We start from the raw sequence: 6683 nt of genomic DNA on the forward strand, positions 1-6683 counted from the left end.
CATCAGGCTGCATGCAACTCATTCTAATCACCTCTTGGAAACCGTCGGCGTGTGTTGTCACCCCAATCAAGCTTTGGCTCTGCTTCTCAGAAACAACAGCGAGCTCGACAGGTTGTTGCAAGAAAATCCAGAGCAGTGTGAGGCTGTTAGTGAGTTCAGTGACTGTGATTCACATCTTCATTTCATTCACACGGGGGGTGCAGTGTTGACTCACACAGGTCTCGACCTGCAGCACAAAAACTTACGTATGTGTCTGACTTCTTTCACTTTATTTCTATTCTCAGCCTCATGGGCGTCTGAATCATCTTCGCTCTGTCCGTGCAGCAACCAGCACTGTTTGTACCGGTGGAGCAAATGATGATGTGATAGATAGTATATTTTATTGTACCACTGGGAACTTGTTATACTATAACAATGGGCCATTCTTCATGAGATGATAACTTGTTCTGCATATATATATACTGTATATCGTGAGTTTTCACATTCATCTCAGCAGTTGTTGTTTTTTTTATTTAACTTGAGCGAACTGGCAATTTGAAATTCATGAAATCCCAGCCCCATCTCTCCTGTCTCTAATCGTCTTCTATAAGTGTGTCACACAGTAACTGAAATGGATTCATTCTCTCGCTGGCAGGGACTTCTGGGTCACCGCTGGCTGAATATCTGTCACAGACAGGAGGGTGAATACTGTATTCCCAGAGCATCTGCGGTGCACACTCGTCCGTAGCTGATGGCGGTGCCGTGGGTTCTGAGGTGAGTAAGTCTAACATGTGACGTCAAAGCCAAAGCTTCTTCATTAGCTGTCAGTGCAGCAAGGCACCAAGCTTCATCAACCCACCGTTAATGTTCAAAAACTGCAGTGACAGGAGAGACTGTGGTAGTCAGTCCGATGTAGGATGAGAAAAAGAGGCCAACCAGATAAATGTGTTCACACCGAGAAGACTGACTTCCTTTTCACTTCTAAACTAATGCAAAGTCACTCTTTGATTCACTGCTGCTTCAGGCAGCACAAAGAATGAGACACAGAATAAGTGTGCAGTCTGTGAGGAAGCCTGTTTTGCATACTGGAGTCCATTCCTAAGGATAGAAAATCGAGTCACTTTATTTGAAAAATAGGACTTCTGTTGTTCAAAGGGCTCAAGAGAAATAAAACACATTTAAGACATGCCCAAGGTCACAGGCACCAATCATTGTGTTTGTGGGCACTCAGGGAAAATCACATTGTAGGGCTCTCATATCTAGAGAATATAAAATAATCTTCGAATATAGATAAATAGAGGAGTGGACACAGTGTCAAAGAACTTTGAGAGGATTCCTGTATTGAATTATCTTGGTGTCATCTTCCAAAGGTTTTCACCCATATGCAGTATAGTGTCTATACAGTGTTACAGAGATATAAAGATCCATTTTTCATCACCTTGCGAATCGGCCATCAGGCAAAATCTGCTCTGGAAAATAGCATACAGGTTTAAAAAGCCCACAATATAAGAGAAGCTGGAACCAGCAAATGTTGGTAAATTTTGCTTAAAAATACACAACAGACACAAGGGAAAGTCATTGCTACAAAAAACAGAAATACGAGTCCCAAGACATTTTCAGTCAAACATGTTGAAATTATGCTTGTGAATTTTGACTAAAAAACAAAACAAAATTTAAACTGCAAGCAGTGATATGCGGGCCCTCGCACGCTGCATGTCGGGGATCCAGTGGGTCGGGGCCGCCGGCTCCCCGACGTGCAGCATGCGAGGGTCCGCATATTCCCACTTGCAGTTTAAATTTTTTTCTCGATTTTTTTCTTTATTCTTCTGCCTTTTTTTGGCGGCTTTAACATCTTAAAAAACTCATGAAAGTTGTTGCCTGACGCTTTTGAAGTTTCGTGAGGTTTGGAGCATCGTTTGACCTTAAACATCAACTTCCTGTGTCATGGCGAAACATCAAACTTAGCCGCATCGCCCTGGCTATACTATATACTATATACAATATACTATATACAAAAATTTACTTTGGGTCACTTTTTGGACGACATATGACTTTTTTTGAATATTTCAGACAACATACTTTGGATATTTTGGATGACTTTTTTATCACTTGGAGTATGAGTATTAGTATGGTCCATGTACATAAGATTTACAGCAATTTGTAGTTTCATGGCGAGATGCTCAAAATGGCCGCCACGCCACAGACACACCCATCGACGAAAACAAATTCTTTTGATAACTTTTCATCCCAAACATGTTAAGAGTGAAATGACTCAATTTCAAGTCGGTCCAACAAAATCCATAGGAGGAGTTCGACAAAGTTGCGAATCGCCAAAAATGGTGACTAAATTCAAAAACCTTCGGTGCTTGGGCCCTAATAACAAAGAACTGGAAGGAATGAGAGGGCTGAGGCTGGTTCTTTAATCCCAGCATGCAGTGAGGGGACTTCACTGAGGGGGCACAGTGCTGCCCAACAGGCTGTTTTCTCAATAATAGAAAATCGATGTCCTGGCGGGTGTCTTAAATACCCCTCACAGTAATCATGAGGCTGACTGGAGGGTGGTCACAGAAAAGGGCTGCAAATGAAAGCATTGATGGGAAGTGTTTCCGACCATATTGGTAAATGTCACAGCTATTATGGTGGGCAGCGTACTGGCTTCCTTAAAGAGAGAAAATCCTGCTCAGTTTTGTTTGTAATCCTGGGAAAGGATTAATCTTAGGTTTTTGGCTAAGATAAGCAGCAACCATTAAAATGATGCAGTCAAGACAATGCAGGAAAATGATCTCCCGTGTCCAGCCAGCGTTGGAAGGTGGTTTACTTTCTCACTATCAGGAGTTGCTTGCGGTGGACATGAATCACCTATACGGAGACACTAGCTGTAATTCTTCTGTCACAGCTGCACCTCTTGTTTCTCCCCACTTGTTGCAGAAACTCATTAGTAGATAATTGAAAGTGACGACACTGATTATGAGAAGCGCTTGAGCTGCATCCCATGGGTCTTTGCAATTTACAAGCTGGCAAAGACATGTGGATGATGCTGTTGTCTACCAAAATCCAGGAGGGAGTTGTGCTGTTTACAGGCAAGAAAAAAAAAAGTTTTTGGTTCTGATTAATTATGGTGTTGTGTTCCAGCATGTCTACTTCTATATCACCAATGCTGACCTCCAGGATGAGCTACCGAGTTTGTATTCTCCCTTGTTGATAAGGAAACAATTGAGTGGTAAATGGAATAAAATAAATAAAAACAAGCCTACAATATATTAAAGAAAGATTCCTTCTTAAGAAAGGTAAAAATGTTTTCTGGGATGATTTGACATGTCAGCATTTTCATTATGCATAACAATATTGTTCAAATTAATACTTTGATATTTTGGGAAATAAACTTCATCACATGAAAACATTGATACAAACACAGGCTCAGTATAGAGTAGATATGAAGCTATTTGGCAGCAGGTTATCTTATACTAGTATAAAGCCATGGGAATATACAACATGGTTATTTCCAGAGGTGTTAAAATCCACCCCCTTTTTTTCCAGTTGTCAGATTAACGATAAAAGACTTTATGCATATGATGTCACATAGCGTTATATATGTTATTTAACAGAACTAATATTTTAATCAAATCCTCTATGGATTACCAAAAAAAAGAAAAAGGAAGTAGTCAATAGAAAGGAAATATTCTCTCAAGTTCTTTAAAATAAAGATAAAGGAGGTACAGGTAAAAAAAAAAGCAAAGCTCTTGTGTTGTTTTGGTTTATTCATCTGCTATTCTAATTCCTGTTTGGTTTTAGTTGACATTCAAAGTAAGGTTTTCCCTATAATATTGTGTGATATATGGAAAAGTGTCATGAGGCTCCTGTGGTGGAAGCTGAACCTCATAGAAATGTACCTTCATGGTGGATTTGTCCTTTAGGCTGGGTGCGAAGAGATGGAAGAACTGAAGCATGGAAGATGACAGATGTTGGTGGGTGGCACATGCAGGTCCTCTTGGCGGCTGACGGGAAACACATTCAGGCTTCAAAATGCAGGGAGAATTTCTGCCCTGAGTGATGATTGTGTGAATATGAATGAAAAAATATATTAAGCTTATGGGGTTCATCAACAAGGCTTTAGAGTGTGAACAACGGGATTCGTCACAACTGGTGGCATTTCCATTCAAGCAGCAAAACAGGATTCAGATGCATATATATATATATATTTTCTGAGCACATAACCTGAACGATTTGATTAAACACACCAGCTTCACAGAATTGTGTTTGCATCTTATCATGTTTTGTCTCCTGGCTCACATAAACACCAGCTGTTCAGGGACTTTTTAGTGCTTTGATTTGTGTTCATTTCCGGATCCATTTAATTACATTGCAGGAGGCTTTCATGGTGCTTGTAAAAATTTATCTAAAATGAGGTTAAACACACGTAATTGGTAACCTTACCATTAGATAGTGATAGATTATGATATCTGAGGGTGAAAGTTCATATATGATGATAAAAGATGCAACATTTTGAGCTTTGTATTGACATGATGATACATTTTACAGCAACCTTTCTATTAGATTTTGATTTGTCTTTGCATATTTTCGGCTTGATTTAGGCCCCGAGGGAAGATCGGGCAGTCACATTGGATCAACATCTGGCTGTAAGTGTGGTGCTAGAGAGAAGGTCAAAAGGTCATCAGATTAATTATGTATAATACAGTGGGGTTCAGAGAAAATCACGTGTGGCACCTTCCTCAGTAGCTTGCGTTGGATGTTTGCCTGTGCAGAGGAAGCAAGTTGTGCGCATGGTGAAAAGCAGGCACCCTCCAGCTTAATGAGACAATACACCCACTCTAACATAAAGAACAAAATGTTTCAGTATTGTAAGCCAAAACAAAAATATATAATGAAATCCTCAGTGAAGTGTTCCTACAGTACATCCACAGCAAGAAATGTGGTGCTGGTTTCTAAAACAAGAAGAAAATTTCAACAGAGTGCTTCTAAACTGGGATCGTCTCAGTTGCTATAGCAATGGTGGCAGACGACCACACACTATCTGAGAGTTTATGTCTGGCACTGAAAAAATTTTGCAGCAATACCTCAAGCAGTAAACATACTGTAAAGGTTTGCAGCGACCTAAAAACAGCTGACAAATTTAGGTGGTTACACTATGTCTTATAGTGTACACACTCACTTTGTCCTTGCGTGACTCTTCTCGAGCACACACAAACACATTTGTCCGACTTGACACATCTCTGCCTGCATGTACTGCTCTCCCTTCTGACATTCCTTTTCCTCTCTTGTCCTCTCTCTTCCTGCTGTGATCAGACACTTTTCCACATGATGCTTGAGTCTACATCTGAGGAAGCAGAGGGGACATCCCTTCATCGTCAACCCCTGCCGAGATCACTATCACAATCCCAGTTTCTGACTTTCAAGTCTTCAGCCGTTTTTTTCCCATCATAATGCCTCTGGTTGTTTTGCACAAAAGCAAAAGCATAGTTCAACGTTGCCAGCGACGACTTGAGAGGGATTCATCGGTAGGTGGAGGCAGGAAGCTGAGGTGACGCAGGAGGTTTAATACTGTACTGGGTGTTCCCTGTGGTGCTAAAATGAGCTGAAATTAATATTACTCTGCAGTAATAAAAACTTAAAAATATCTCCCCGCTTTGTTTACTATGCATACAAACTCCAGAAGTGTGCTTCGCCCAGACTTGTTTGCACACAGATGAAGAAAACCCACAGAAGGTGGTTTACATAAAGACACAACAGCTGCATGTTTTTATTGCTTACCAGCAAAACAGAAATGTCCAGTAATTATACGCCTATGGTCTCCATTTGCACAAATATGTCCTCATCTTCATCTGTGGAAGAGATTTGAAGAAGATACACAGTATTACAAAGCAGAAAAAGATATGAGCATCCACCTGTACAGCTGCATGTACCAGCTTCCTCTACGAGGTTAGAAACTCCATCTAGCCCAATGCAACTTTTAGGATTAACTAGTGTCATGTAAATTTTTCTTAAAATGTTAAACCATTCAGCTACACTTGGCGTTCGTGCTGCAAGAGCACCTGAATTATTTATTGTTCTTCACTTTGATTCACACACTGTGGCAAAGCTGCAGCCTCTTGTTTTCTGCCAAACATTTCATGCTGCGATAACATAGAGTTTGTCATATTTGTTCAACCTGGTAGTCACTGGTTGAGATATGCTAACCTGAATCAGGACAGTGGATGGTCTCCCCATCAGTCACACCAGTCACCTCCCGTTAGCGACATCAGCCCTCGCTGAGAGAGCAAAACCGAAGGGGATTTAACACTTGATCTCATGGAGACAGCTGCATCCAGGGGGGATCACTTCCCTATGGCTGTCCGTGCTCCTGGACCACCAACTGAAGGCTTAACATCCAGCCTGCTTCAGTACTGGGAATCAATTTGGTTTAGCTGGCAGTCTTTTAAAAGCTGCAGCTAAAGAATAATCCAGCACTGCTGAACCCTTACGGGGTCAGTTCAGCCCAGTCTGAAAAAATAACATATTTTCCTACTTAACTCATTTAGCCTTACAGATAGTTGTGACGAAATGGAGTAACACAACAGTAACATGACCCGAGAAACTCTGGACAGATAAGTTGCTATAGAATAAAATATCCTGTGTAATGTCATCTGCACTTTTTTGGCTCACTCTGGGTGTTGCGGCTAAACACAATTAGGACCCCCCCCCCCCGA

This window comes from Brachyistius frenatus, unplaced genomic scaffold, assembly GCF_029030835.1.
Source record: "Brachyistius frenatus isolate BFR_SWC_R1_liver_20210118 unplaced genomic scaffold, ASM2903083v1 Contig_11, whole genome shotgun sequence".
Taxonomy (NCBI): domain Eukaryota; kingdom Metazoa; phylum Chordata; class Actinopteri; family Embiotocidae; genus Brachyistius; species Brachyistius frenatus.